General features: G+C 44.2%; 1 pseudogene; it reads left to right on the top strand.

The window, feature by feature from the left end:
* The window catches only part of LOC135514604 (conserved oligomeric Golgi complex subunit 5-like), a 78415-nt pseudogene that overhangs the window by 26042 nt on the left and 29468 nt on the right, over positions 1-22905 (top strand).

Below are 22905 nucleotides of genomic sequence, written 5' to 3'. Positions count from 1 at the left end.
TATGCACGGTATATCAGGTCTCTGTAAGGGACCACCTCTCCTTCATTAGAGGGAATCTGCCCAAGGCTACCAATGTGCACTGTCCAGGTCATACATTTTTACCATGTTAACATACATCTGTGTAGGTTGTAATTCCCCTTCATTAGTTTGTGTGTGTGTGTGTGTGTGTGTGTGTGTGTGTGTGTGTGTGTGTGTGTGTGTGTGTGTGTGTGTGTGTGTGTGTGTGTGTGTGTGTGTGTGTGTGTGACTCCTGGCACAAACACCACCATGCTGAGTCTCATCTGAGGAACAGGGAAATACAGACCCAGGGTTCAATTCCTTTTAAAATATAACCCCCCCCCCCCCACACATACACATACATGACTACCTACCTACGCTTTTAGTAGTGTGTTGTCTAGATCAGAGCCTAATCATACTTGATGCTATTACACCTCAGCTGTAGATCTCTGCAGTTCATCCAGAGTGATCATGGGCCTGTTGGCTGCATCTCTGATCAGTCTTCTCCTTGTATGAGCTGAAAGTTTAGAGGGACGGCCAGGTCTTGGTAGATTTGCAGTGGTCTGATACTCCTTCCATTTCAATATTATCGCTTGCACAGTGCTCTTTGGGATGTTTAATGCTTGGGAAATATTTTTGTATCCAAATCCAGCTTTAAACTTCTTCACATCAGTATCTCGGACCTGCCTGGTGTGTTCCTTGTTCTTCATGATGCTCTCTGCGCTTTTAATGGACCTCTGAGACTATCACAGTGCAGGTGCATTTATACGGAGACTTGATTACACACAGGTGGATTGTATTTATCATCATTAGTCATTTAGGTCATCATTGGATCATTCAGAGATCCTCACTGAACTTCTGGAGAGTTTGCTGCACTGAAAGTAAAGAGGCTGAATAATTTTGCACGCCCAATTTTTCAGTTTTTGATTTGTTAAAAAGGTTTGAAATATCCAATAAATGTCGTTCCACTTCATGATTGTGTCCCACTTGTTGTTGATTGTTCACAAAAAAATACAGTTTTATATCTTTATGTTTGAAGCCTGAAATGTGGCAAAAGGTCGCAAAGTTCAAGGGGGCCGAATACTTTCGCAAGGCACTGTATATAGATGCATCATCGTTAAATCCCCACAGATGTATTATCATTGATTGCCCAGAGAGGCCCACTCACCTGGTGTCCCCAGGGCTGAATCAGGGGCCAGTTGAACAACAGCAGAGCTGTTGTCCTGGAGGCCCAGTTGAATAGCCCTAATCTAAATCCATTCTGATGTTACTGAAGTGTCGTTGTCTGATGCTACAAATGGGCGTTGACTGTGTATCCCTCCAGCTAAACCTGAAGGAAATCAGTGTCAACTTGTTTCTCTCACTTAGCTCACTCAGAAAATACAACAACAAAAAAGGTGCTATTCTGCTTCTGTTGCCGTGGGTAAAGATGGGGGGGAAATAGGTTGGAAGAAGCGTTCATGTTCAGTCACCCCCCCCCCAATTCTCTCCCTCAAACATATTTATTATTATGTGTCTATTTAGTTGCCTGTGTCTCAGCGGCAGTACTCGACTTATTTATAGCTGTTATATAATCACCAGAAACCGAGAAGATGAAAGCTAGTTTCACGCTGGTTTGCACCTTAACTCTGTCTTTCTGCTGTGGTTACACTGGGAGCTGGTATGAAACCTCTGTATTAAAAGGCATAAACAAGTACACTGTCAGCACAACAGGAAGAAATGTGCTTGCAGCCCTCTCCCGTTGTACCTGTAGACACAGTTTTATCCTCATTGGAGTTCATTAGCACAATCAAGAAATTGACATTTCATGAGCTTCTATCCAAACCCAGAGCCTGTTAATGGTCTAGAAGCACAGTCCTGAAATGTCAGCCAGCCATTACCAGCACCATTCCTAGACCTGTCTCTTACTGATCTGAACTCAGAGAGAGAGAGCAGATGAGAGGATCTGGAGACACGGGAGGAGGACGCAGGGACGATGAGAGGGGAATAGGCGGAGAATTAAAGGATGGAGAGTGGGATAGACGTGATCAGAGGTGACTCGGGAGCAGATGGCCCCTCAGCCTGGGCGTGAGTGTGTGTCTGTGTGAGTCTATCTGACCGCCTGTGTCTGTGTGTGTCATGAGAACCACAGGAGACATGAGGACATGCAGAGAGAGAGAGAGCAAGGCAGGGAGGGAGGGATAGAAAAGGTGAGAGGAACAGACAGAATGTGTGAAAAGGTGCTATTCTACAGCAGCTGTCACTACTCTGTCTTTCTCCTTTTTATTTTCTCTTCACACACACTCTCTTGTTCCTTCTCTGCCTCCCTCACTCTCCATGATCCTCTCCTTCTTTTGCAACCATCTCTCTCTCTCTCTCCTTTCCCCTCTGTCATCTCTGGATGGATGGAGAGATGAACAGGAGAACTGTCATGTGATGGTGCAATCCCAGCTGGGTTTCTATGTTCTCCTCTCTTAATGGCAGCACCCCACTGCTCTGATTGGCCTGCAGCTAGATCAACAGAACACTTAACTAACACCTCGTCCTGCAATCACAACCAGGATATATTCCCGTTTGTCATACAGAAGACTGTGTGCAAATAGCAAATGACTATATTCACTGTATAAGAAGTGGAGCACTGTATTGGAAATAGGGGATCATTTTTTATTTTTATTTTATTTCACCTTTATTTAACCAGGTAGGCTAGTTGAGAACAAGTTCTCATTTACAACTGCGACCTGGCCAAGATAAAGCATAGCAGTGTGAACAGACAACACAGAGTTACACATGGAGTAAACAATTACAAGTCAATAACACAGTAGAAAAAAAAGGGGAGTCTATATACAATGTGTGCAAAAGGCATGAGGAGGTAGGCGAATAATTACAATATTGCAGATTAACACTGGATTGATAAATGATCATGTACAGGTAGAGATATTGGTGTGCAAAAGAGCAGAAAAGTAAATAAATAAAAACTGTGGGGATGAGGTAGGTGAAAATGGGTGGGCTATTTACCAATAGATTATGTACAGCTGCAGCGATCAGTTAGCTGCTCAGATAGCTGATGTTTGAAGTTGGTGAGGGAGATAAAGGTCTCCAACTTCAGCGATTTTTGCAATTCGTTCCAGTCACAGGCAGCAGAGTACTGGAACGAAAGGCGGCCGAATGAGGTGTTGGCTTTAGGGATGATCAGTGAGATACACCTGCTGGAGCGCGTGCTACGGATGGGTGTTGCCATCGTGACCAGTGAACTGAGATAAGGCGGAGCTTTACCTAGCATGGCCTTGTAGACGACCTGGAGCCAGTGGGTCTTGCGACGAATATGTAGCGAGGGCCAGCCGACTAGAGCATACAAGTCGCAGTGGTGGGTAGTATAAGGTGCTTTAGTGACAAAACGGATGGCACTGTGATAAACTGCATCCAGTTTGCTGAGAAGAGTGTTGGAAGCAATTTTGTAGATGACGTCGCCAAAGTCGAGGATCGGTAGGATAGTCAGTTTTACTAGGGTAAGCTTGGCAGCGTGAGTGAAGGAGGCTTTGTTACGGAATAGAAAGCCGACTCTTGATTTGATTTTCGATTGGAGATGTTTGATATGGGTCTGGAAGGAGAGTTTGCAGTCTAGCCAGACACCTAGGTACTTATAGGTGTCCACATATTCAAGGTCAGAACCATCCAGTGTGGTGATGCTAGTCGGGCAAGCGGGTGCAGGCAGCAATCGGTTGAAAAGCAGGCATTTGGTTTTACTAGCGTTTAAGAGCAGTTGGAGGCCACGGAAGGAGTGTTGTATGGCATTGAAGCTCGTTTGGAGGTTAGATAGCACAGTGTCCAATGACGGGCCGAAAGTATATAGAATGGTGTCGTCTGCGTAGAGGTGGATCAGGGAATCGCCCGCAGCAAGAGCAACATCATTGATATATACAGAGAAAAGAGTCGGCCCGAGAATTGAACCCCGTGGCTTTCGCACACACAGCCAGGCAGAGACACACACACACACACACACACACACACACACACACACACACACACCTATAACCTTTGCTTAACTTTGTCTTCGCTATCCTTCACCAGTTGACAAGTGACCGTCAGACACTTGGCTGAAAGTCTTGTCACCATGCATATACTGTATGCTTTAACATCTCCCTTAAACAGCAAAATGATCCTTCAGTGACGTTTTCTAGGAAATCATTAGCCTACACTGCAATACCGTAGCCAGAAATTCATTGGTGGGTGGGTCTGCATTAATGTGGGTAATTAACTTCACAATGTGGGTAATTAACTACACATTTTGCCATAGGGCAAAGAAAAACATTTTGCAGTTGTATAGCTAATCTCTTGATAATCTACACATTTTGCCATGAGGCCGGAGAGAAAATGTTCTTTTTAAAGCTAATTACCTGCAACTCTAAACATTTTGTCATGGGGCAGAGAGCAAAATGACCAGTTGTATAGCTAATCTGATACTATTCAACATTTCCATGATGCTGAGAGAGATGCTTTTATTTTAAAGCTAATTAGAGCTAAAATATAGGTGTGCTGACTGTGACAACGGCATTGGATTATGAGCTGTCTTGTTTGCTAAATGAACAAATAAAGTAGGCAGTAGCATTGTGTGTGTGTGCGTACGTGCGTGCGTGCGTGCAGCCATAGAATGACAGTGACATATGCCTCTGTATGGTAATAATGGGGCGTTTGGCTTTTCAGTTAGTCATTTTTGACCTCTCATCCCATGAGAGTGAATGTCATTCCCTTGCTCTGCTTGCTATTCAGTCCATCTGATGGTGTTTGCATGTTTAGGTTAAAAAATAATCCTCAATCTGATTGGGTGCTACACCCAGCTGATTGGTTAAGTAGAGACAGGACGAGAGAGAGACAGGACGAGAGAGAGAGAGAGAGAGAGAGAGAGAGAGAGAGAGAGAGAATGCGCTCACACCTGTATTAGGCCGACTTGTATTCCTTGAAGGCAGAAAGAGGGAAAGTTCTGGTCAACAGTATGGCCTTGAAACGACAACAATGAAAACGGGAGTGACGATAATCGTGTGTGGAGCGGCATAAACCTTATAACACTTCATTTGACTGGTTATTTATGGCATGGTAATGACGGTTTCATTATCATTATTGTGAGCTGATCTTTGAGGCACCATAAAGTAGAGACTGTGTGGTGGTGTTAATAACTATTGCCCCTTAAGGACTGATTGGGTACTGTCTTTTTAAAAAATGTTATGGAACATTTTGCCAAGGTATTTTACTACCATACTGTGGTCTCTTCGCCAGTTTTCAGAAAGTTGGGGAGTCCGTCCTCCTACCAACATGCTACAGTCCCTTCATGATCTAATTGGGACTTTGGGATTGTTCCTCATACAGACCGAGACAGAGCAGAGCTGTTCAAAGCTCCTAGTGTGGCCTGTCAGTAAATGAGGAGAGATCCTCCCGGAATGAGCTCTTTAGCTCACCGTCTCTGCGTGTACATAACACGCATGCACATACGACAGAACACGCACACGCGGCAGAACACGCACATGCTCAAATGCTTGTACACAACCACACACACACACACACTCTGTCAGCTACAGGCTATATCTGGCAGCGGGCCAAGTTGTCTGAAACAAAGCGATATTGTTTCCTCAGTGTAATTTGCTTTGATGTTGCTCAGTGTTCTGTGAGGACCAATTTGTCAGGATGTGGAAGCTGCTCCTTCTGTGTACCAGAGGGGAGACAAGTGTTCTGTGCTGTAAAAACACTTTCACTCTCTGTCTTACATTACTAGGCCCACGAGTTAAAATGTGTTCTAGTTAGAGCTCTGGGTGGAAAGAGAGCAGAACAAGCCATTGTGCTGACCTGGTGATTGTCTCTACGGAGATGTATACTGATCCACAAGAAAAACCACTTTACACTTGTTTTGTGGAAGATGTACCTCGTCGGACACTTCTTCCTTCTATAATGCAGTATATGATATATGCGATATAGCAGGTGGTTTTATCCAAAGCAACTTAGTCATACGTGCGTTCATTTTCACATGGGTGGCCACAGTGGGAATTCACTCACGATCTTGGCATTGCAAGCACCATGCTCTTCCAACTGAGCAGCACGGGACCACTTCCTGTTATTTTGAGTTCCGGTTCATCGAGCAGAAAGACTCTGGTTGGTGGTAAATGTATGATAATTAATGGGCATCATTTGCTATTGTTACGGGTCTTGAATATTGAATAGCATTTCAGCATCTATTCAAATGTTGACCTTTTTTAGTTTGAATGTCAAATCAAGGGAAACTAAATGCTAGTAATGTTGGGGGAAACACAAGTTACCTCATGCTCAAGACATTAGCAGAGGGAAAGAGGTTTGTCATCTAACAACAACAGGAAGTTAAACTGCCATAAATATGACAGTACTGAGCTATCGTCTCCCCAAAGATTCATTAGTCTCTTTATTTCTCTGTGTGCGTGTGCGTGCGTGTGTGTGTGTGTGTGTGTGTGTGTGTGTGTGTGTGTGTGTGTGTGTGTGTGTGTGTGTGTGTGTGTGTGTGTGTGTGTGTGTGTGTGTGTGTGTGTGTGTGTGTGCGTGCGTGCGCGTGCATGCGTGTGCGTGCTCGCGCTTCATGCACATTGATGAAGTCCTCATTTTATATCCATATTTGACGATATTACATCTCTCCCAACCTTGAAGAAATGAGCCAATTACCTACAGTGGGGCAAAAAAGTATTTAGTCAGCCACCAATAGTGCAAGTTCTCCCACTTAAAACGATGAGAGGCCTGTCATTTTCATCATAGGTACACTTCAACTATGACAGACAAAATCACATTGTAGGATTTTTAATGAATTTATTTGCAAATTATGGTGGAAAATAAGTATTTGGTCAATAACAAAAGTTTATCTCAATACTTTGTTATATATCTTTTATTGGCTATGACAGAGGTCAAACGTTTTCTGTAAGTCTTCACAAGGTTTTCACACACTGTTGCTGGTATTTTGGCCCATTCCTCCATGCAGATGATGTGTACCTATGATGAAAATTACAGGCCTCTCTCATCTTTTTAAGTAGGAGAACTTGCACAATTGGTGGCTGACTAAATACATTTTTGCCCCACTGTAAGTCTTCTGAGTGCAGTTTTGAGTCAGTACTGTGATGTCCAAATAGACACTAAATGGGTTGCTTGCCAAGGGATTTTTGTTTCTTACACTTCTCCAACGCGTCCTCTCTCATTGACTCACGTGTGACGCCGCTCTACATGCGACTGTTTGTCACCTTTTCCATTCCTCTGTCGTTCCCCCCACCTCCTGTCTCCTTCCCATCTTCCTCTCCTAAAAAGTGTGTTCTTTCTCCTGGTCGTTTTGGGTCTGTCTGTTAAATGTACACAACCAGCCCTAAAATACTTGAATAGGCCTTCCTGATGTTTGTTGTGGGGTTGCCTTGGTTACGCGGTAGTAGTCAGAATGTATTTCTCCCTTAATTCTGGCTCTGCTGCCAAACAGCCCTCTATTTTCTTCATCTCTCTTTTAGAAGCTCTACTTTCATGCCCTTTTTATTATCTCCTTTCCTCCTGAATGATTTAGTGCATTTAACCCTCTCGTTAACCTTAGTTAAAACAAATGTCCCGCTCAGCAACTTAGACATACTACTTTGTGAGGAAATCCGACAGCTGTAGAGTCAAGTTAGGTCATAGGCTTGTTATTGTGTTGTTTGATATTGTTACCTCGAAGTAGATTGGACCTGTTGTCATCAAACAGACACACACACAGACACAAACTTACAAGAACGCAAACATCGGAGTGTACATAACCCACCAACGTGTGTGAACAGTCTCACCCATCCTCTTATCAGCGATTGGCTTGTTTGACAAATACACGGCGTGTGTGTATGCGTGTGTAAATGTCCACTCCGTGGTAAAAGCTATGGTTAGTGGGTAATGGTTCAGGCCAACAGGTGTCTGTAGGAAGGAACCAATGAAGTGGAAAGCAGAGGGTTGTCATATGTGTGACTCTGCCTCAGTCTCTCTGGCAGGTGATGTTACCTGGAAGCTGCTGTAGCTGGAACTACTCCCAGAACACACCACACACACACACACACACACACACACACACACACACACACACACACACACACACACACACACACACACACACACACACACACACACACACACACACACACACACACACAGAGAGCTACAGGAAGGAAAACATTAGAGCGTACCTAACCCACCAACATACAGGTAACTGCCAAAATAAAGGAAACACCAACATCGTGTCTTAATAGGGCGTTGGACCACCACAAACCAGAACAGCTTCAATTCACCTTGGCATAGATTCTACAAGTGTCTGGAACTCTATTGGAAGGATGCAACACCATTCTTCCTTGAGAAACTCCATAATTTGGTGTTTTGTTGATGGTGATGGAAAATGCTGTGTTAAATTGGTTCGAGATCTGGTAACTGAGACGGCCATGGCATGTGGTTTACATTGTTTTAATGCTCATCAAACCATTCAGTGACCACTCGTGCCCTGTGGATGAAGGCGTTGTCATTCTATGGGGACACAGCCATGGTAGGCAAAATAATGGGCAACTGGGCCTGCCCAGCATTTTTATAGATGACCCGAAACATGATGGGATGCTAATTGCTTAATTAACTCAGGAACCACACCAGTTTGGAAGCACCTGCTTTCAATAAACTTTGTATCCCTCATTTACTCAAGTGTTCCCTTTATATGTCAAAGGCTTGTACTTGTGTTGTTTGATATTGTTACCTCAAAGCAGATTGGACATGAAACCGTGAGAGAGAGACACACACACACACACACACACACACACACACACACACACACACACACACACACACACACACACACACACACACACACACACACTTACAGGAAAGTAAACGTCAGAGGGTACATAACCCACCAGCATGTGTGTAAACCATCTCACCCATCCTCTTCTCAGCGATTTGCTTTGTTTGACCAATTTCTTGTCATCCCTTCAAGTGAGTGAGTGAGGTGAGTGAGTAAATGTCCACTCTCTGGTAAAAGCTAACAGGGCATATGGACAGTGAGTAGTGGTTCAGGCCAACAGGTGTCTGTCTGTAGGACGGAACCAATGAAGTAGAAAGCAGAGGGTTGTCACGGAAGCTACTGTAACTACTTCCAGAAGTGCCTTAAACCACTGACGTCAAATCCTCTGGAAAATAAAAGAGATCACTAGAGATGACTTATTCAATTATTCATTCTAGCAGAGGTACATGAAAGAGGAACGTTTCTCAGTTTGAGTCAGTCATGGTCATTGGTATGTATTCTGTATAATGAATTGTGTGTGTGTGAACGTATGTGTCTGGTTGCAAGGATTAATACTGTTGATGGCCCTCTGTTGCTCACATTACTGCTCCTCTAAGCTGCTTTCACTCAAATACCAGTCAAACATTACACTTCCTATCAGGAAAAGACCCCCCAGCCCACCATCACAAACACACACACTCACACACACACATGCGTGCACACCACAAAACAAACATTTCAACATGCCCGTAATATTTTAGAGAGAACAAAACCGCAAACATGAAAACATGCCTCTCTCCGAAACGAAATAGAGACACAGCATGCGAAGCCTCTTCTCCATGGTTGCCCACCTTCCTCTAGAGAAACACTTCTAATCCTGGAATCACCAAAATAAGCCTTTCTCCCTGCTGTGAATGTGAATATGCCTGCACATATGGCCAGGCCTGCTATCCTCCTCACTTCTAATGAGAAATGGTTGTTTTCTGTGTAATGATGTACCTTTTTTGGAAGTCTTCAATGACTGTGTGGGATCCAGTTCACACCAAACCTTGTACTAGCAGCAGGCATATTTTAGTACTGCAGACCCAGCTCATCTGTAAAGAGGCAGGCACTGCCGGCTGAATATGTAACACTGAGTGAATTTAAATGCCCTTGGCTACACTCATGTGGTCAGAATGAACATCAGAATATTTGATTTAACCGGGATGTCTCTTGAAATTAGAAGTCCAGAAACCATGACAGCAGCCTCACAGTCATTGCATCACTTTCATGTCAAAGTATAGGCCTAGCAGTGAAGGAAGCCAAGAGCCTAGACAGGTGTTTGTGTTACACAGCATTGTGCATATTACATTCCCGACCTGGTTTAATGAGGTTATCTGACATGGTGTCCATAAGGATATAGGGTGTTTGGGTAATAGTCTTGGCTTAGTGTTGCAGCTGCCTGCCTGACGACAACAATACATTAATGGTCTGTGAAGGGTGGTTTCTTCCCCTGTACTGTATGGCTGTGTCCCAATTGGCACCCTACTCCCTACAGAGAGCACTACTTTTGACCAGGGTCCATGTAGGAAATAAGATGCCATTTGGGACTCAGCCTGTGTATGCTGCCACATCCAGCACATGCTCGTTAAGACTGAGTGGGGGTGTTTTTAGACGGCTCCTCTCACCTCCCCATCGACAGAGATGGTCTCACTACTCTGTGTGTGTGTGTGTGTGTGCGTGTGTGTGTGTGTGCGTGCATGCGTGCCCAATCAAGACAAACTAATTAACCTGATTTTGTCTTGCCGAAAGAGAAAGATCCCCCTCGGTACCTTCTACACTGGGGACAAGTGTGTGTGTGTGTGTGTGTGTGTGCATATATACACTACCGTTCTAAAGTTTGGAATCAGTTAGAAATGTTCTTGTTTTTTAAAGAAAAGCACATTTTATGTCCAATAAAATAACATCAAATTGAAATACAGTGTTGACATTGTTAATGTTGTAAATAACTATTGTAGCTGGAAACGGCAGATTTGTTATGGAATATCTAGGCCCATTATCAGCAACCATCACTCCTGTGTTCCATTGGCACATTGCGTAGCTAATCCAAGTTTATAATTTTAAAAGGCTAATTGATCATTAGAAAACCCTTTTGCAATTATGTTAGCACAGATGAAAACTGTTGTTCTGATTAAAGAAGCAATAAAACTGGCCTCCTTTAGACTAGTTGAGTATCTGCAGCATCAGCATTTGTGGGTTCGATTACAGGCTCAAAATGGCCAGAAACAAAGACTTTCTTCTGAATCTCGTCAGTCTATTCTTGTTCTGAGAAATGAAGGCTATTCCCTGCGAGAAATTGCCAAGAAACTGAAGAGCTCGTACAACGTTGTGTACTACTCCCTTCACAGAACAGCTCAAACTGGCTCTAACCAGAATAGAAAGAGGAGTGGGAGGCCCCAGTACACAACTGAGCAAGAGGACAAGTACATTAGAGTGTCTAGTTTGAGAAACACATGCCTCACAAGTCCTCAACTGGCAGCTTCAATAAATAGACCCGCAAACACCAGTCTCAGCGTCCACAGTGAAGAGGCGATTCCGGGATGCTGGCCTTCTAGGCAAAGTTGCAAAGAAAAAGCCATATCTCAGACTGGCCAACAAAACAAAAAAATGAAGATGGGCAAAAGAACACAGACAGATGAAGATTGGAAAAAGTGTTATGGACAGCCAATCTAAGTTTGAGGTCTTCAGATCACAAAGAAGAACATTTGTGAAATGCAGAAAAAAATGAAAAGATGCTGGAGGAGTGCTTGACGCCATCTGTCAAGCATGGTGGAGGCAATGTGATGGTCTGGGGGTGCTGGTTACGTGGGAGATTTGTACAGGGTAAAAGGGATCTTGCTATCACTCCATTTTGCAACACCATGCCATACCCTATGGACGGCGCTTAATTGGAGCCAGTTTCCTCCTACAACTGGGCAATGACCCAAAGCACAGCTCCAATCTATGCAAGAACTATTTAGGGAAGAAGCAGTCAGCTGATATTCTGTTTATAATGGTGGCCAGCACTGTCACCAGATCTCAACCCTATTGAGTTGTTGTGGGAGCAACTTGACCATTTGGTACGTAAGAAGTGCCCATCGAGCCAACCCGACTTGTGGGAGGTGCTTCAGGAAGCATGGGGTGAAATATCTTCAGATTACCTCAACAAACAACTTGAATGCCAAAGGTCTGCAGGGCTGTAATAGCTGCAAATTGAGGATTCTTTGACGAAAGCAAAGTTTGAGGGACACAATTATTATTTAAATTAAAAATAATTATTTATCAACTTGTCAACATCTTGACTATATTTCCTATTCATTTTGCAACTCATTCCATGTGTGTTTTCATGGAAAACAAGGACTTTTGAACGGTAGTGTGTGTGTGTGTGTGTGTGTGTGTGTGTGTGTGTGTGTGTGTGTGTGTGTGTGTGTGTGTGTGTGTGTGTGTGTGTGTGTGTGTGTGTGTGTGTGTGTGTGTGTGTGTGTGTGTACATACACACAAACTTCAAGACTGTTGAAAAAGCATTCCAGTTGAAGTTGGTTGAGAGAATTCAAAGCGTGTGCAAAGCTGTCATTAAGGCAAAGCGTGGCTATTTGAAAAATCTCAAATGTAAAATATATTTTGATTTGTTGAACACTGTTTTGGTTACTACATGATTTCATGGGTTATTTCATTGTTTTGATGTCTTCACTATTATTCTACAATGTAGAAAATTGTACAAATAAAGAAAAACTCTTGAATGAGTAGGTGTGTCCAAACTTTTAACCGGTACTGTATATACACTACCGGTCAAAGGTTTTAGAACACCTGCACACCATCACATGCTTCACGGTGGGAACCACACATATGGAGATCATCCGTTCACCCACTCTGCAGCTCACAAAGACACAGCTGTTGTTCAAAAGTATGTGGACATGCTTTCAAATGAGTGGATTCAGCTATTTCAGCCACACCCGTTGCTGACAGGTGTGTAAAATCTGACTTTCACGTGGCACTGTCATAGGACGACACCTTTCCAACAGTCAGTTTGTGAAATTTCGGCCCTGCTAGAGCTGGAAACGTCTAGGAGCAACAACGGCTCAGCCGCAAAGTGGTAAGCTACACCAGCTCACAGACCGGGACCATTGAGTGCTGAAGCACGCAGCGTGTAAAAATCACATATCCTTGGTTGAAACACTCACTACTGAGTTCCAAACTGCCTCTGGAAGCAACGTCAGCACAAGAACTGTTTGTTGTGAGCTTCATGAAATGGGTTTCCATGGCCGAGCAGCCATGGAGTGGTGTAATGCTCGCCGCCATTGGACTCTGGAGCAGTGGAAATGCGTTTTCTGGAGTAATGAATCACTCTTCACCACCTGGCTGTCTGACGGACAATTCCGAGTTTGGTGGATGCCAGGAGAACGCGACCTGCCTCTATGCATAGTGCAAACTGTAAAGTTTGGTGGAGGAGGAATAATGGTCTGGGGCTGTTTTTCATGGTTCGGGCTAGGCCCCTTAGTACCAGTGAATGGAAATCTTAACACAACCGCATACAATGACAATTCTGTGCTTCCAACTTTGGCAACAGTTTGGGGAAGGGCCTTTCCTGTTCCCTGTGCACAAAGCGAGGTCCATACAGAAATGGTTTGTTGATCGGTGTGGGACAACTTGACTGGCCTGCACAGAGCCCTAACCTCAACCCCATTGAACATCTTTGGGATGAATTGGAACGCCCACTGCAAGCCAGGCCTAATGCCCAACTACAGTGCCTGGCCTCATTAATGCTCTTGTGGCTGAATGGAAGCAGGTCCCTACAGAAATGTTCCAACATCTAGTGGAAAGCCTTTGCAGAAGAGTGGATGGAGGCTGTTATAGCAGCAAAGGGGGGACCAACTCCATATTATTTCCCATGATTTTGGAATGAGATGTTTGACGAGCAGGTGTCCACATACTTTTGGTCATGTAGTGCATGACATACATACATACACACCCACCCAACCCGGAAGGACGCTGCACGCTCAAGCATGTAAAGAACTGATCAAAACTCGCCCCTTGGCAGTGTGTGTTTTTCTGTGTGCATCATACACGGACGCATCCTTTTTATCCACAGCAAACTCTGGCGTTAGGAGTACTGCATCATGGCTTCGGACATGAGAGCGTCATGGTTAAGTCAACACCTGTGTCACCTCATTTGACTGATCCATGGACTGCAGACATGAGACGTATAGTGTCACGTCTTCCAGACGGCTGGGGTCGAGGCTCCATGACAGGGTCTTGACAGTATCACATCCACCAGCTGACACCTCACTGGGCCGTGAGCTCTGGCGCTGGCTTCCTGATTATGACCCAGCTGGAGCTGACTTTAGGGGCAGTTTCCTAAATGGCCTTGAGTTAGGAATGGAGAGAGTTGTAACTGTGTTTCCAAGAACTCGTTAGGCCGGAGAAATGAGGTGGAGAGGGAGGGAGCTTGAAGATTGGGGTCTGACCTCAATCTCAGTTTCACGTGTGCAACAGCGAGGAGAGCGGGGAAGGAGAGATGGGGGGGTTTGGAGAGAAGGGGGAGGGAAGGTGTGAGCGGTTTCTGGATGATAGTGAACAAAGCTCTGATTAGTCCTGAGTGCCGGATCCTTAATAAGAGCTGCTATCAAACCCTGTTAGTAATTACTCACACACACCCACACACATATTCACACTCGGACACACACCCAAAAATGTCAGAGTACTTGCGTATCCTGATCTTTTTTCCGTTAGCTGAGGAGAATTGTTGAAAATGACCCATTTTTGGGGACCAGCCCCTCCCTTGCGTATAGTGACGTCAATCGTCTGAGCTTGGAGGTGTGTGTGTGTCAGTCTGTACGTGTGTTTCACTCTGTGCTATTCTAGAGTGTGAGGTACACTCCATTCTGTGTGTCTGTCCGGTTACCAGAACTGTCTGTAGTGTATTTAGTTGGTTGATTGGACTCCACTGTGCTCCGAGGCTGACTGTCTCAGACTAGACAGTGTTGGGGTTGACTGACTGAGACGGTCTCCTCTCTGTCCCCATGTAGAACCCGACCCAGGTGGTCACGCCCCTCCAGGTGTTACGTGACCTGAGCAGTCTGAGGGAGACCATCAGTGTTGGTGGAGGAGGGCTACCGGACCACCATACAGGACAAACGTCACCACCGCCTTGGATATCAAGGGACTCACCCAGTCCGCTGACAACAGAGGTAGGTGGTGGGTGAGTGAGCGTTAGGGTTTGGGGAAAGTTGTGTTTCAGTTTAGGTACTCGTGTCTTGGGTAACTTTTTAACCCGTGTAGTTTTGTTTGTGTGTGTCAGGTGCGCCCGGCAGAGCCCCAGGTAACACGACAGCTTACCGAGCTGCTCTCTGGGCCAACCTAGAGAAACTCATGGACCAGATCAGTGCCCGCTTGCGGACAGGTATGCTTTTACCTTTACAGATACTTTACCCAAGCAAAGGTGCACTTTTACCTGCTGAAGTAGAGTAATGTACCTAGTCAGGGAGTACTGAGTTAACCTGTAATCTCTCTGTGTTTAGGTGCAACACCTCCAGAAGGTCTTGACGAAGAAGAGAGACCCTGTCACTCACGTCTGCTTCATCAGTGAGATCATTAAGGTGAGACGCCATGTCCTCATAAAAGGCTTGTGTGTCCTTGCCCCTGGACTGTCATCAGCACACCCTTCCACAACATCTATCCATCTACTCTTGGCAATATCATTCTCTTCTCTTTTGCCTTCCCCTGCCAACCTCTTTCCCATCCCCTCCCTCTCCCATTCCCCTCTCTCCATACTGATCGGTCCATTACCTGGGCCTGTCCTGGACCAGACCTACCCAGGTTTTATTGACTCTGCTGGCATCAGCAGAATGCTGGGCTGTTAAGCAGAACAGCATGCAGGGACTAAGTTCTCTGATACAAGCTGAAAGAGATTCAGCTGTGCCAATTGTCTTTCTTAGAGGAGCATGGACCTTTTAATTTGCTCCCTCCCTCTCTTTCTCTCCCTTCCTCCCTTTCACTCTGTTTCTGTCCCCTCTCGTTCCGTCCGTTGTCATGCTCTCTCCGTCTCTCTCTCTCTCTGTCTCTCCATCTCTCTTTATTCTTTATAAAAGTCCACAGTCCTATAATTGGCCTTTTCTATTCAGGAGAGCAGTGGACCTATTATCAGCTTGCTCCAATTAAGGTCTAGTGCTGTGTGTGTGTGGTGCGTGCGTGCGTGCGTGCGTGCGTGTGTGTGTGTGTGTGTGTGTGTGTGTGTGTGTGTGGTGCGTGTACATGCCTGTTTGCGTATGTTCAGAAGGAGGACATGGACATAGTGTGGTCTATTTTGTGTTGGTTTAACGTTATCAGGTTAGCATTGATCGTGTGTGTGTGTGTGTGTGTGTGTGTGTGTGTGTGTGTGTGTGTGTGTGTGTGTGTGTGTGTGTGTGTGTGTGCTTTTTGTGTTAGGCCACAGGACAGTACACTATGTAGAACATGAAGCAGAGTAGGCCTAGTTTACTTTAGTTTCTGTAAGATAAGCGGAAATCATCCAGTGTTTAGGCTCTGGGGCAGTTTACCTAGAAATGAAGCACATCTCACACAGCTGTCATCATCACCATTTAATATCATCATCATCAATACCATCAACATCAATACCATCACCGCCATTAAGATCATCATCATAACCATTAAGATCATCATCACCATTAAGATCATCATCATCACCGTCATCATCACATTAAGATCATCATCATCACCATTAAGATCATCACCATCATCACCATTAAGCTAATTATCATCACCATTAAATTCATCACCATCATCATCACCATTAAGATCATCATCACCATCTTCATCACCAACATTAAGATCATCACCATTAAGATCATCACCACCATCATCATCACCATCTTTATCATCACCATTAAGATCATCACCATCTTCATCACCATTACGATCATCAACAGCTTCATCATCATAGTCATTATCAGCATCACCATAACCAGCAGCATCCTCACCATTAAGATCATCATCATCATCATTATCATCACCATTAAGATCATCACCATAATCATCACCATTATCACCATTAAGATCATCACCATTAAGATCACCATCTTCATAATCACAGTCATCATCACCATAACCAGTCATCATCACCATAACCAGCAGCATCATCACCATTAAGATCATCACCATCATCACCATTAAGATCATCACCATCATCATTAAGGTCACACTGTCACCACCATCATTAAGATCATCATCACCATTAATATCATCGTCAATACCATCAACATCAATACCATCATCACCACTATCATCACCACCATTAGGATCATCACACCGTCATCATCAATACCATCACACCATCATTATCAATACCATCACCACCATTAAGATCATCATAACCATCAACATCATCATCACCATTAAGATCAGAACCATCATCATCATCATCACCATTAAGATCATCACCGTCATCATCATCATTAAGATCATAACCATCATCACCATTAAGATCATCACCATCATCACATTAAGATCATCACATTAAGATCATCATCACCATTAAGATCATCACCATAATCACCATTAAGATCATTATCATCACCATTAAGATCATCACCATCATCATCACCATTAAGATCCCCATCTTCATCACCAACATTAAGATCATCACCACCGTCATCATCACCATTTTCATCATCACCTTTAAGATCATCGCCATCTTCATCATCACCATTATGATCATCACCAGCTTCATCATCATAGCAGCATCATCGCCATTAAGATCGTCATCACCATTAAGATCATCACCATCATCATCCTCACCATTAAGATCATGACCATTAAGATCACCATCAATATCATCATTAAGATCATCACCATTAAGATCATCATCATTACCATTAATATCATCATCATCATTAAGACCCTCACCATCATCATCATCATCACCATTAAGATAATCACCATCATCACCATTAAGATCATCATCATCACCGTCATCATCATCATTAAGATCATAACCATCATCACATTAAGATCATCATCACCGTCATCATCACCATTAAGATCACAACCATCATCACCATTAAGATCATCACCATCAGCATCATCCCCATTAAGATCATCACCTTTAAAATCATCACCATCATCACATTAAGATCATCACATTAAGATCATCATCACCATTAAGATCATCACCATCATCACCATTAAGATCATTATTATCACCATTAAGATCATCATCATCATTAAGACCCTCACCATCATCATCATCATCACCACCATTAAGATCATCACCATCATCATCACCATTAAGATCATCATCATCACCGTCATCATCACCATTAAGATGATGAAGGAGGACATGGACATAGTGTGGTCTATTTTGTGTTGGTTTAACGTTATCAGGTTAGCATTGATCGTGTGTGTGTGTGTGTGTGTGTGTGTGCTTTTTGTGTTAGGCCACAGGACAGTACACTATGTAGAACATGAAGCATCATTTACTTTAGTTTCTGTAAGATAAGCAAATCATCCAGTGTTTAGGCCATTAAGAAATCACATCTCACACAGCTGTCATCATCACCATTTAATATCATCATCATCAATACCATCAACATCAATACCATCACCGCCATTAAGATCACCATCATCACATTAAGATCATCATCACCATTAAGTTCATCATCATCACCGTCACCATCACCATTAAGATCATCACCGTCATCATCACCATTAAGATCACAACCATCATCACCATTAAGATCATCACCATCAACATCATCCCCATTAAGATCATCACCTTTAAGATCATCACCATCATCACATTAAGATCATCACATTAAGATCATCATCACCATTAAGATCATCACCATCATCACCATTAAGATCATGATTATCACCATTAAGATCATCACCATCATCATCATTAAGACCCTCACCATCATCATTACCATTAAGATCAGCATCACCGTTGAGATCATCACCATTAAGATCATCACCATCATCATCAACATTAAGATCATCAACATTAAGATCATCATCACCATCTTCATCACCAACATTAAGATTATCACCACCGTCATCATCACCATTTTCATCATCACCTTTAAGATCATCACCATCTTCATCATCACCATTATGATCATCACCAGCTTCATCATCATAGTCATTATCAGCATCACCATAACCAGCAGCATCATCACCATTAAGATCATCACCATTAAGATCATCACCATCATCATCCCCACCATTAAGATCATCACCATTAAGATCACCATCATTATCACCATTAAGATCATCACCATTAAGATCATCATCATTACCATTAATATCTTCACCATCATCATCATTAAGACCCTCACCATCATCATCATCATCACCACTAAGATCATCACCATTAAGATCATCATCATCACTAAGATCATAACCATCATCACCATCACATTAAGATCATCACCATCATCACCATTAAGCTAATTACCATCACCATTAAGATCATCACCATTAAGTTCATCATCACCATCTTCATCACCAACATTAAGATCATCACCATTACGATCATCAACAGCTTCATCATCATAGTCATTATCACCACCATTAAGATCATTGTCATTAAGATCGCCATCATCATTACCATAATGATCATCACCATCATCACATTTTATCTTTATTTAACTAGGCAAGTCAGTTAAGAACAAATTCTTATTTTCAATGACGGCCTAGGAACAGTGGGTTAACTGCCTGTTCAGGGGCAGAACGACAGATTTGTACCTTGTCAGCTCGGGGATTTGAACTTGCAACCTTTCGGTTACAAGTCCAATGTTCTAACCACTAGGCTACCCTGCCACCCCACATTAAGATCATCACATTAAGATCATCACCATCATCACCATTAAGATCATTATCATCACCATTAAGATCATCACCATCTTCATCACCAACATTAAGATCATCACCACCGTCATCATCGCCATCTTCATCATCACCATTAAGATCATCACCATCTTCATCATCACCATTACGATCATCACCAGCTTCATCATCATAGTCATTATCAGCATCACCATAACCAGCAGCATCATCACCATTTAGATCATCATCATCATTAAGATCACATCGTCACCACCATCATCACCATCATCACCATTAAGATCGTCATCACCATTAAGATCATCACCATCATCATCCTCACCATTAAGATCATCATCATTATCATCACCATTAAGATCATCACCATCTTCATCAACACAGTCATCATAACCAGCAGCATCATCATCATTTTGATCATCATCATCATCATTAAGATCACACCGTCACCACCATCACCACCATTAAGATCATCACCACCATCACCATTCAAATCATCATCATGACCATTAAGATCATCACACCGTCATCATTAAGATCGTCATCATCATTAAGATCATCAAAATCATCATCACTATTAGATCATCACCACCATCATCACCATGTCCTGTTCCACTGTACACACTACTCCTCCTGTCATCTTAGGACCAGATCAGAGCAGGTCATTAGTATGAGTGTAGGGCTAGCTCAGCTCTACAGACAAACAGCATGAGGAAATACAGATCTATTAAACAGAGCCGGAAGACACATCAATCTGTAATCAGGATGTCAAGCAAGGAGACTGAATTTGTCTGATCTCATGTGTGTACTAACTCTGCATGCTTCAGAGGAGTGGACACTCATTAGTGCACTAACCTCCTAAGACGCCCAGCTATAACTTGTAACCATGGTGATGAGTTGTCATTGTTGTCCACGGCGACAGTTATGGCACAGCATGGTGGACGCGCACTTGTGTGGGGGGTGGTGTTCTCGCTGATTTGCAGTGTGATAAATGTGTGCAGCATTATCTACCAGGATCACACTGGTAGATAATGATGTTAATGACAGTCACACTGCCCTTCTGCCTGTGGGTGCAGACTGCACTCATCACAGCCCTGTGTATGTGTGTCTCCTTGTGTGACCCTCTGTTCAGTTGTTTCTCTCTTCTCTTTTATTATTATTATTTTTTTTACCCTTTTTCTCCCCAATTTCGTGGTATCCAATTGTTGTAGTAGCTACTATCTTGTCTCATCGCTACAACTCCCGTACGGGCTCAGGAGAGACGAAGTTTGAAAGTCATGCGTCCTCCGATACACAACCCAACCAAGCCGCACTGCTTCTTAACACAGCGCCATCCAACCCGGAAGCCAGCCGCACCAATGTGTTGGAGGAAACACCGTGCACCTGGCAACCTTGGTTAGCACGCACTGCGCCCGGCCCGCCACAGGAGTCTCTGGTGCGCGATGAGTCAAGGATATCCCTACTGACCAAGCCCTCCCTAACCCGGATGATGCTGAGCCAATTGTGCGTCGCCCCACTGACCTCCCGGTCGCGGCCGGTTGCGACAGAACCTGGGCGCGAACCCAGAGTCTCTGGTGGCACAGCTGGCGCTGCAGTACAGCGCCCTTAACCACTGCGCCACCCGGGAGGCCCCGTTTCTCTCTTCTCACTGCAGGACGGCCAGCCTGATATCCTCTACACGTTTTGGAGTGTTGTCACACACACTCTCTCAGTGGAGTTGCAGAGCGCAACGGCTGGTGAGGCTACATAGTAATGTCTGTTTCCCAGAGTAACGCTGATGCACCCTAATAGCAGTGTGTGTGTGTGCTTACTCTCTCTCTCAGCGTCTCTCTCTCTCTCCCTCATACATTTCTCTTCATCTTCTCTCTTTCAGGCCACGTCGCCTGCAAGTAATGCTGTACCTACATTTCCGTGCGTTTGTGAGTGTATCAGTGGTACAGCACAGACGGTGGGACCATCACTCTTCCCATCTCCTATAAACCCTAAACGCCCGTCCCTGTCCCGTCCCAACCACTGCGGGGTATGATTACACCTCTCTGATGATATATACCCCCCTTTCAGACAGGACAGGGTCTATAAACACATACACACTCGCACACACACCTTTCATTTATACCCCACCATGGGCTCGGCCTTATATAAGGTGGAGAGACAACCCAACAGGATCCCTCCACACACGCCGCGGAGAAATGTTTCCGCCCCCTCCTTATCTTTTACAGTAAGTGTGCCATTTCAGCAGAAGGGATAAATGTCAGTAGATGTAGAGGTGAGTAAAAGAGAGGTGTGTTTGGCTCCTGTGGTGCTGTTAACTCTATTTTCACACTGCAATCTGTGGGCTGCCTACCTATAGGATCTTTTGACTACATATGGAACTGTTTCTAAAAAACTCTTATAGACACCGTTGTCTTTTCTCCTGCCGAGTTCTGCATCTAATTCACTGGTGGTGAGAGACTCGAGAACATTGATTGATAGCAGATCAGATATCATGAAAAAGATACGAAGGGAAAATGTGTGCATCACAACCGATACAAAGTGCTCCCTTGGCAGGGTAAAGAAAGAGAGCAGTGGAGCTATGATCCAGTCACCGTTGCACTAATCATTGTGTGTGTCTTTACCATTTCGTAAAGCCCACAGCAGCCTGCCTTGGACGAATCGGTGTCTATTGATCCCTGCTCTAACACAGTTCAGTGTTATCACCTGTTAATGATGCTCCTCATTCACTCTCACTGGTCAATACGGAGTTCATCTGCACAGGCCCAGTATATCTCTTTTTCCTCCCTCTCTCTCTGTCTTTGTCTCCCTGGCTCACTCGCTCTCTATCCTTCCTCCCTCTCTCTCTGTCTTTGTCTCCCTGGCTCACTCGCTCTCTATCCTTCCTCCCTCTCTCTCTGTCTTTGTCTCCCTGGCTCACTCGCTCTCTATCCTTCCTCCCTCTCTCTCTGTCTTTGTCTCCCTGGCTCACTCGCTCTCTATCCTTCCTCCCTCTCTCTCTGTCTTTGTCTCCCTGGCTCACTCGCTCTCTATCCTTCCTCTCTCTCTCTCTGTCTTTGTCTCCCTGGCTCACTCGCTCTCTATCCTTCCTCCCTCTCTCTCTCTGTCTTTGTCTCCCTGGCTCACTCGCTCTCTATCCTTCCTCCCTCTCTCTCTCTGTCTTTGTCTCCCTGGCTCACTCGCTCTCTATCCTTCCTCTCTCTCTCTCTGTCTTTGTCTCCCTGGCTCACTCGCTCTCTATCCTTCCTCCCTCTCTCTCTGTCTTTGTCTCCCTGGCTCACTCGCTCTCTATCCTTCCTCCCTCTCTCTCTCTGTCTTTG

Source organism: Oncorhynchus masou, chromosome 26 (genome assembly GCF_036934945.1).
Source record: "Oncorhynchus masou masou isolate Uvic2021 chromosome 26, UVic_Omas_1.1, whole genome shotgun sequence".
In the NCBI taxonomy this organism is placed as follows: Eukaryota; Metazoa; Chordata; class Actinopteri; order Salmoniformes; family Salmonidae; genus Oncorhynchus; species Oncorhynchus masou.
This window is presented reverse-complemented; position numbering and strand designations above follow the sequence as displayed.